Below are 11,010 nucleotides of genomic sequence, written 5' to 3'. Positions count from 1 at the left end.
TGCACATTTTTTTTGGTTCTTCAAAATTGTTTACTTGATATTTTAACTAATGTGAAAATTAATCCCATTTGATATAAAGGATCAATCCTAATTGATTTTAGCTGTGTATTTCTTATTTTCAAATAAGGTAGGGGCTTCAGAAGAGAGCAACTGTTTTTGGTATTGGTATGTCAAAGTACAGAAAGGACCAAGGCACAAATTCTAATCTAGAAATGTTTTGTTTGGGCTGGGAAATGAATCCAAATCATGAAAAAATCTTATAGCTTTGATTATAAATAATTCTTAATAAAAATTCTACATGGTAAAACTAAACTGAATCTCTTTGGTTTTTCTTTTCTGAATTTCGTCATGGCTAAAAATGAGGTAAAGTAACATTTAACTATCTAGAAAAGACTGAGCTATTGTATCATGTTTCCCCACTCACTCCTTCCTTTTTCTGACCCACATAAACGCCTGGAGAAAATTCTTTGCAGGGGTAAAGGTAAGGATAGTGACTGGGATGTAAGAACCATCCAGTGGGAAGAGGAAATTGATTAGTCATGTTCACTTTCAAAAGGTGAGGTCCAGAGGAGGGGTTAGTTCCTTACCTTCTTCCTCCAAAACATACCCATAGAGGAAAATAAAGGCAGTATAGGTATATAAGAAGCACATGTAAAATTGATTAGGTGTGACCTTGAATGATGGCACTGGTAGCTGGAGGGACCAGGAAAGGAGGCATCCTACAAAGTACAATGTTTCAGCTAAGTCTTGAAGGGAAATCAAGCATTATAAGGAGTAGAGGTAGTGATGCACTGCAGAGATGGGCATAACCTGTACAAAGGTACAGAAACAGGAGATATAATATTATATATGGAGAACAGCAAGATGGCCAGTTCAGATGGACAAAAGTGTGCATGAAGGGGAGTAACATGTAAGAAGACTGGAAATGTGCACTGGAGCTAGATTGAGAAGGGATTTAAATGTCAAAATGGGGAATTTGCATTTGATCCTAAAGGTAATAGAGAACCAGTAGGGTTTATTGACCAAAAAATGTGTACTAAAGGAGAGCGTGGAATTGATGATGACTCCAGGTCTGAGACTTGACATAGCTGTTGGTGGTACAAGAATAGGGAACCCCAGAAGATGAATGGTTTTGGTGGGGGAGGAGAAAGGATAAAGAGGGAAAGGATAATGAGTTCTCTATTGGATGTATTGGAGATGCCTAATTATTTTGATCTTATTTGAAATGTACAATAGGCATCTGGTAATGCTAGAATGGCACTCAGGAAGGAGATTAGGGCTGGATAAATATATCCAAAAATCCTCTGCATACAGATGATCAGCAAGGAGTTAATGGGATCATCAGGAGAGTGGGTATAGAAAGAAAATGGAAGAGGGCCAAGTATAGAGGAGGGGCAGCTAGGTGCCACAGTGGATAGAGTGCTGGTCATGGAGTCAGAAAGACTCATCTTCTTGAGTTTAAATCCAGCCTGGTGGTGAGATTCTGGGAAAAATCCTGCCTCAGTTCCTCAATCTGTAAAATATGCTGGAGAAGGAAATGCCAACCATTCCAGTATCTTTGGTAAGAGAACTCCAAAATGGGGTCATGAAGAGTCTGACATGATTGAAAAATGACTGAACACAAGGATAGAGCCTTGGGGAGATAGCCATATCTAGTCCAAGGGAGACTGAGAAGACTGACAGGAAAGAAGACTAGGAGAGGCCTGAGTGCCACAAAGATCCAAGGAGGAGAAACTATTTGGGAAGAGGAAATGATCAACAGTGTCAGTGCTGCAGAGAAATAAAAAAGGAAAAACTCTACAAGACCATCAGATTTGGTTATTTGAAGCCAGATTGCAAAGGGTTGAGAATTGACTCTGAAGAGAGGAAGTGGAGGCAAAGAGTTTGCTAGTGAAAGGAAAGAAATATGTAGGGTGATAGCTTATAGAAATAATAGAGTGAAATAAAGGAGTTTAAGGATGAGGAAAACTGGGTATGTTTGTAGACAGCAAGGAAGGAACCAGTAGATAAGATGTGAACTAAAAAGGAAGTAGGAGTATTTGAAAAGATAAGTTCTAGGAAGAGATAAAGGGAGATGGAATGAAAGAAGCAAGTAAGAGGAGTTAAGCTTGGCAAGAAGAAAGGCCACTACTTTCTCAGGGAGTATGACAATGGAGAAGATACTGGTAAATGAAAACTGATTTTGAACTTTAACACCATTGGCTATTTTTGTATAACATTCCCACAATTTTGTTTGTATTCATCCTCAATTCTGCAGTCTTCCTTATATCTTCTAATCTAAATTAGTCAATAAGTCCCCTGAATATCTACACTAGATCCCATAGAAAGCTGTCCCCTTTTTTCCCTTAATGTAATTGTTTGTGTTTGTGACCAGAATTTATTCTTAAGAGCCTCCAATTCATCTTGTCCTGAGTTCCCCTGTATAAATTTCGGCCTTGGAATCTTACCTAACCTTCAAGACCTAGCTCAAATGTTACCTCCTCTATGAATCTGTCCCTGATCATTCTACTTTCTAGTGGAAAGGGAACTGGATTTGAAGTCAGAGGATCTGGGTTTAAATTGACTTCTGTTTCTTGCTACTTTTTTTTTTTTACCTGGGACAAGTCGCATTTCCCTCAAGCCTCAATTTCCTCCTATGTACAAAGAGAGATTTGAAATAGATAAATTCTAAGGTCCTTGCACATGAAAATTTTATAACCTCATCTAGAAGTGATCTTTACTCTTCTGGATTCTAATAGCCCTTAATTTATACCTCTTCTAAGTATGTGTCTCATATTTTGCATCATTAATTTCCACAAAATGTGTGGAGGAATCAATAAAGAAATTGGTTTCTTTGTTTTCTCTACTCTACCCAACATTGTTCTGTGCATACTAAGAACTATAAAACTAAGTACAACAGAACAAACTAAGAAATTTAAGAAGACTTAAAGATATCAGGAATTTTGTGATCAAATCAACTGTTTTAAAGGACACCACTTGAATGTCCCTTAGACTTAGAGAACAAGGAAAATAGACATTTATAGACCTCTAACTGCCAGAATTAAAGGAAACAAAAAAGGACTGCCATGAAATATTAAATCTATCATCAGCAAAATTAACAGAAATAATTCACAGCTGAATAGTGGCCAATCTCACTAAGCACATATTTGCATTTGTACATTTAATAAAGCATGACGAGATTATGATTTGCAAATTTGATATCTTAATTTAAGTACTGATCAGGTAAGTTGTGGAAGACCTGCTGTGCTGCTAACACAAGTGTTTAGATCCCATGCTGGCTAGGTGCAGAAGCTCACCTCTGCAAGTCAGAAGCAGATGTGGATAGACTAAGTAATCAGTGCATTAAATGTTTGTTGAATGGGGAGAAACAAGACAGTAGCTAGGTGGGGCTGCCAGGTTGTATTTTATGTTTCTGATGGAACTATACACTCAGAAGCCTGGTAAGCAAGAGATGTCATATCCATCAAGTAGATTCAGCTCAGTGTGTCCAGTACTGAATCTTGTGATCCACTGTTCCAACCCAAATTGTGCTTGACCCTGTCATGATCATTCGCTTCATGTCTCCCTGGTTAAGACTTTCATTGGCCCCTGGTGTCAGATTTCAGATTTCTCTTAGGTCTTTGTTAAAACTGGGGTCTGATTTCTGACTGCAATGTTCCTGGCCTTGCATCATCCTCATTAACTTTGAGAACTAACCAAAGGAGTTTGAGATTAGTTTACCTAAAAATAGTTATATGATTAAAGTATGTTAAAAGCTTTACGAATATCAGTTAATTGATTGTTAGGTCATGTAACATATACTGATTTTCATTGCCTTTCATAAAAATACCGAAGGACAATTGTAATTTTGTTTTTATATTTAGGAACTTCTTAAGGAAAATTCGTCTTGGTATCTAAAGGAGATAAAAAAAAGCTTTCAGCAGTAACTAAAACTGAAAGCCATGAAGTAGTTCAGTATAAAATGATGGAAGTGCTATTCTCCCTGTACACGTGGAGATATTGAACAGTTCTGAGAACCACATTTTCATAATGATATTGACAAACTGAAGAGTAACAAGAGAGGGGTGATCAGGAAGGGTATTGATATTATAACACAGAAAGATCGTTCAAAGGAATGATCTACCTTGAAACAGAAAAGACAAAGGCATATGATAACTGTCTTTCAGGTTCTAAAGGCTCTTACATGGAAAAGGGATTAGGTGAATTCTCTTTGACTTCAGAGAATAGAATGATAAGCAATGGGTAGAATCTGAAGAGAGGCAAATTTTGGTAAGGAAAAAACTTCCTGTTCATTACCCTTATTCAGAAAGGGAGTGGGATGCGAAGGGGAATGGCCGGATGATGATATGACAAGAATACCATACAGAAGATTCATGATCAGATGCTGATGGTCTCTGAGGTGGCTTCCAACTTTTCAGTTCTCTGGTTTGGGGACTCTGAGACTAGATAATCTCAAAGGTCCTTTCCATCTCTGACACAATATTAGTGTCCAGTAGATAATGGCTCAATCTTTGCTTCGCTTAGAAAGATGGAGGATCTGTTACTAAAGAGTCATTAAATATAGAGCTCATACATTATACTTTGGGACTTGGGGAAATGGTGTCTTCAGGTGTTTCAGGATGAATTGATAGGTGTCTGCAAGAAGCTGCCTTCAGGAAACTATGAAAATCAGAGAGTTTCCCCATCAGCAGATTTTTTTTAAGACAGCAGTACTTTAGAATACAAGTTGAATCATCTGAGAAATTTATGGTCAGCAATTTCTTTCATCCTGGCTCCAAAAGTCTTTCTAAAGAGCATGAGCTTCCATTATGTACGTTGTTTTGCATTACAAGCCAATTCATTATACAGTAACATTTTTAGTATGAATTACAGTAACAATAAAGAAATGATCATTAAAACTAGGCATCTGTGAACTTTTATTTTAACTCATTGTCTCCTTCCAACACCATTGAGGGTTAAACTCTATGTAATTTCAATTGAATAATAATGCATAATAAAAATGAATGGATTTGGGGATCTTTGTCCTAAAACTATTACAACTGCAGTATTAAAAAGTGATTTAAACATTTATAAGAGATGGCTTCATTGAAGCACTCACTTCTCCTAAGCTATAAATATTCCATAATGTCCAATTGTAGACTGGAAGTCTGACCTACAATTAAGTGCTACTTGGATGCAACTGGACCCCATGGAAAAGTGTCAGATAATATGAACAAATCAGGCCTGGTATGACAATATCTGTCCTTATTTAATTTCCTAAAAATAAGAAACCAAAATCCAAAGCTCTTTAGCACAAACTGTTATAAATTTTCAGGTCAAGAATTTGGTTCCTCAGTGTTATACACAGAAAAGCCAGAAAAATCTAAAAAGATCTGAAAATTTCTGGGAGTGTCAAAAAAGACATTTCAACAACTCTAAAATGTCACAAGCAAAATTCTGTAAACTTTCTATGATTTTTCTATTAGCACTCTAGAGATGTTATTCACAAATCTGATTCCCTTTCAAATTGCTGCTAGTGGTGACATATATGTGGGAGGCAGTAGTTAAGAAAGCCAATCACACATAATAAAAGCTTGATGTGAAGGTTCTGCCCTATCATCCTTTTCACTTGCTTTCTTTGGTCTACCCAATGCACCATTTATACTCCACTTATTCTGACACTTACTGTTCCAGGGCCTTGGGGAGCCAGGAGCTTTTTGCCTGTCTTCTTTCAGTCCTCAGGAGTTTACTTCTGATAGTGCATGGATACGACTTTCCTTTTTATGTCTATCTGTACTATGTAGCTTACTTTCCTCAGCCTTTATTATTTACTCTCTTTAATATTTCCAGCTCCTTACTGCATCTTTTTCCCCCACAGAACCTCAGAACTGGAAGGAACCTTGGGAGGACATCTAATCCAGCCTATACATGACCAGGAATTCTCTCTACAACAAGTCCAACAAGGGATCATCCAACCTTCACTAGAAGAATTTCAAAAAGGGGGGACCCACTCACCTCCAACGGCAACCCATTGCACTTTTTAACAGCTTATTTTTGAAAGTGTTTCTTTAGCTCAGGTCTAAATCAACCTATCTGTAACTTTCACCCATTTCTCATTGTTCTGTCCTATTTTTTTTTTTGTTCTGAGCAAAACAAATCTAATCTCTCTTCCATGTGAAAGCCCTTCAAAGACTTGATGATTGATTGCCTGTAAGACTTTTGGTTTTCTTCCCTTTGCTTCTCCGCCTCATTTCCTCTAAATATTGTATCAATTTGTATATATCAGTATTTCAGTAGCCTTGTTTTCTCATTGATTCTGACATTGTCTCCCTTGGTATGTGGTTCTTTATCCTCCTTCCCCTAGGCATGAGTGCTCTCCAAGACTCTATCAGAAGTTTTCATCTCTTTTCTCTCTAAACTCTCTCTTTCATTTACTTTCTTTGGTTCTGTTAATGTCTCTGACTCCTAAATGTATGTATCCAGTCTTATTTTCCCAGTCTTGTATTTCAAACTACAGTCCTGCATTTCAAATTTTATTCTGATCAGCTCCACATGAATATCCTACCAGAGTCTCAAACTCAACATATCCAAAACTAAATTTACCATCTTCTCCCATAAATCCTATCCTCCCCCAAACATTCCTATTTCTCTTGAGAGTACCACCATCCTTCCTCTCACCCAGGCTTGAATTCTCAGATATACCTTTGAGTCATTTCTTGTCTTCTTTCATCATATCCAAGCAGTTGCCAAGTCATATAACTTCTACCTCCAAAACATTTCTGACACTTACCTCACTTTCTCCATTCACAAAGTCATCAACCTAGTTCTAATATAAGTTACCATTGTAATAGTTTTCTACTTATGCTCCCAGCCTCAATTCTCTTCTCTCTCCAATCTGTCCTTTATACAAATGTTTTTAAACATAAAACAGAATGTTTTTAAAGCACAGATATGGCTCTACCACTCCCAATTACATTTTTAAAAGTCAACAACCCCAGTGCCTCTAGGATTACCTTCCACAATGTGGCTCCAACCTACTTTTCCAGTCTCTTTCCATATTATTACCCATCAGGTACTCTACTTTCCAGATAAATAGCTGTTTCCTCAAACTTGGTCTGCTATCTTCCCTTTCCATGCATTCATGCAGGATATTTCTCATGGCTAGAATTTGCTCAGTCCCTTCAAGGTTTAACTTAGGTGCCACTTTCTTTCTGAAACCTTTGCTGATTCCCCAAAATTGTTCTCTTCTTCTTCACATGTTCCGAGAACACCATGTTTGGAATTCCCTATTACCCCCATTACTATCTAACTTGTGTTTTACTTATCTGTGTACAAGTTGGCACTCTACCAACTACAACCCTAGTAGGCAATAAACTTGAGAGTAGGGATTGTCATTTTTTCCATTGAATCATCTGTCCTTAGCCCAGTGGCTTATACACTGTAGGTACTTGATAAAATATTTGCTGAAGTATAGTGAAATGAATATGAAAGGTATTAAATATATTGTTGAATTAATAAATACTGTAAGAGACAGGGACAAAACTGGAAACAAAGAGGCAACCAGATAGAGAATATCTTTGTGTACATGATATTTTTCCTTGGACATCCTATAGACACAAAATGCCCAGCTATTTTTGATACAGAAGTATACCTTCCCAACCAAACTTGTGGTGGCTCAAATTTGCTTTATAAAATCTAAAGTTTTATATAGGACAGGGTTCATAAAGACCCTGTGAGAAAAATAGTATAAAGATTATTATCAACCCTATGCTAAATTTTGTAAATGAGAAAATGGGGGACAGGGAAGTATTTAACTTCTTTTGCTGTGAATTTTCCAAGATCACAAGCCAATAAGTATAAAAGCCAGAACTTGAACACAAGTTCTCTTGACCAAGTTTAATGTGCATTAATGTGCTTCTTCTTAACTTGTGCTCACAGCCTGGAAGTTATATCTTCCCTTCAGTCTTCTCATTGCCAGCTCATGCAGGGCCTTGCCAAGTTTGGCCAATTTTATTTTTGTAACAACTTTCAGAATCCCTTCTTCTCCATTCCCAAAGTCCTAGCCCAGACCTTCACTACATAATACTGGAACAGCTTCACAGTCTCATTTCTACCTCTAGGCTCTCTCCCTGCCCAATTCTTGAATGCAGAGTAAGCAATTGATCATCATCCTCATTCATCATTTCAGGCGAGTCAGTTGGCTTCTCAAATTCTGTCTAAATTATCCAATTAAAATGCATCAGGCATGAAGGTGCAGTATAAAGAGCAGCTTATTTGAAGTGAAAAGATCTGGGTGTGAATCCTAGTTCTGTCACTTAGAATTCAAGTGACCTAAGGGAATGCATTTCACCTGTCTGGTCTGTTTTCTCTCCTGGAAAACCAAGGGGTTGGATCAAATAACCTCTAATGTCCCTTTTAGTTCTAACTCTATGACAGGGATAAGGGTGGAACCTGTGATTTCTTTGTTAACAGGAATTCCCTCTACCTAGGTAGCTTGGCATCTTCTCTGCAACTTAGACAAATACAGAGTTGCTCAGATCATTGAGAGTTTAAGTGACTAGTCCAGAGTCATAAATCCAATAAGAATTGGAGGCAGGACCCGAACCTAAGTCTTCCTGCCTTTGAGGCTGGCTCTCAGCCTCAAAATATCTGAGAAAAATGGCCCATGTCACTATACTATGCTGTCTCTCAACTCTATAATACTATGCGATGTCTGTAAAGTGCTTTGTAAACTCTAAAGCTTATCATTGATGTATTATCGTTAGTATTATCTTAAAATGTCTGATCATTTCAGTTTCTGTAATAACTAACCTAACCATTACTTACCTAACCTTGCTCATTTCTGCTCTCTATCCAGACAAATTCACCCCTCCGCCACTCATATCACCCTCTCTCACCTCTGAGACATTATACATAGCATTTCTTCTCCTTCTCCTCCTGGAATGAACTCTACCTTTCTGTACTAAACCACATCCCTGGCCTCCTGTGATACTCTTCTCAAAGCCATCTGTCTCCTCCATAAACACAACCTATCTGACTTCATTCACTCCAATCAATCCTCTCTATCCCCTTTATCATCCCTAGCTCCCCAATAACTTGCATTTATTGTGTAATTATGTTCAGCTCAGTTGAATAATCAAATGTATTTGAATAATAAACACATATTTCTTTACATTCCTGTCACTTGTGTTTATAGATAGGGATATTTTGTATGGTTCTGTCACATCTTTCTTATTTTTCTGTATGCTTTTCTAGCAATTTTTTGAGACAGTTGTTTTAATCCAAGGTATACATTCTTCTCAACCCATAGACATTATTTTCTTCATATCATTTTAATATTTTATAGTTATTACTAGAGAAAGGAAGGGGATTTCACAGGACTGAGGGAAGTTTTTCATTTGTGTTTTTTATAAGTGGCTATGACCAAAAATTGACCACCTAATGGACAGTTTAATGAAAACCTCTCTCTGTGTACAAAATTCTAATATGTTTCCTGTTTGTAGATTCAGCCCTAATTGAAGTCTTTTCAAACAATTAAAGTCTCTACAAAACAAATGTAAATATTATACAAAATGCTCTGGCTTGCAATTTTGTTCAATGGACTTAGTATCAACATAAACTGAGGCTAATGTCATGGGGAATGTCTTACCCAAAGGTCATTCAAAACTGTGCTTCCCCTTCAACAGAGAAGTTCACTAGATGTTCCTAATTATGTGACATTCCACTGATTGCTTTCAATCCCTGTGATACTCTAGACCATCTCAATGATACCCATAGTCACTTAAGATGTAGAATTTTATCTTGCCCTACAAGAAAGGAAGGTAAAAGGGGATGGGAGGGGAGTGGGGTGACAGAAGGGAGGGCTGACTGGGGAACAGGGCAACCAGAATATACGTCATCTTGGAGTGGGGGGGTAGAAATGGGCAGAAAATTTGTAATTCAAACTCTTGTCAAAATCAATGCTGCAAACTAAATATGTTAAATAAATTAATTAAAAAAAAAGATGAGCTTAATCATCCACAGTAGAAAAGCAAGATAGACCTGTTGTCTAGATTAGGACTAACAGTTGGACTAGTAGCCAATTGAGTTAGCCTCTTAACATGTAGATCTTGAAAAGTGCTCCATTTTGACAAGGAGCTAGGCTCCAAATTACATTATAAAGCACATATGACACATTTGAAAAATTACTCTTTCAATGATACTGAATTATTCAGTGCCACAAAAGCCCCTCTGTTTAACAGTGATATTCTTCTGGTGATAGCAGTGCAGCAGACAGAGTGCTGGGCCTGGAGTTAGGAATACCTGAGTTCAGATCCAGGACCAGACACATACTATCTGTGTAACCCTGAGCAAGTCACTTAACCTCTATTTGCGTCAGTATCTGTGAAATGAGGATATTATGAACCTCCCAGGGTTGTTGTGAGGATCAAAATGAGAAAATAATAATTTTTTAAGCACTTAGCACAGTGCCTGGCACACAGTAAGGACTATATAAATAATAGTGGTGATGATGAGACTATGAATCATGGAGCACCATTATCTCAAAAGAAAGAAAATTTTAAGTAGCTCAGAGGACAATGTAAAAGAGCATAATACATATAAGTAGGCTACAATATATTTGAAATAATGACTTGTGTTTGATCAATAGTATTAAAGACACCAAAGACTTTAGTTTAAAATATCCAGTAATTGGCAGTTTGTAATGTAGGACAAGAACTCTGGAGAGAAACTTGGAATGGGAATGTAGGTCTGGGAGCCATTGCTTAGCAATGGTAATCCCATATGAGCTGGTGAGGTCCTCAAGTGAAAGTGAGCAAAAAGGGTGAAGAAGAGCACCCAGAACAGAACCTTACAGTACAGCCACAGCTCAGGCATGGATGATGAAAGAACAAAAGAGAATGAGAAGAGTCAGGAAGAGAAACACAAAAGATCATTGCAGAGCATTGCTATAAAAAGCTATAGAAGAGACCAAAGACAAAAACAAAAACAAAAAAACACTATCAATGGTGTATATGGATGATGGGTAAAGGA

The sequence above is a fragment of the Trichosurus vulpecula genome, chromosome 6 (genome assembly GCF_011100635.1).
Source record: "Trichosurus vulpecula isolate mTriVul1 chromosome 6, mTriVul1.pri, whole genome shotgun sequence".
NCBI lineage: Eukaryota > Metazoa > Chordata > Mammalia > Diprotodontia > Phalangeridae > Trichosurus > Trichosurus vulpecula.
This window is presented reverse-complemented; position numbering follows the sequence as displayed.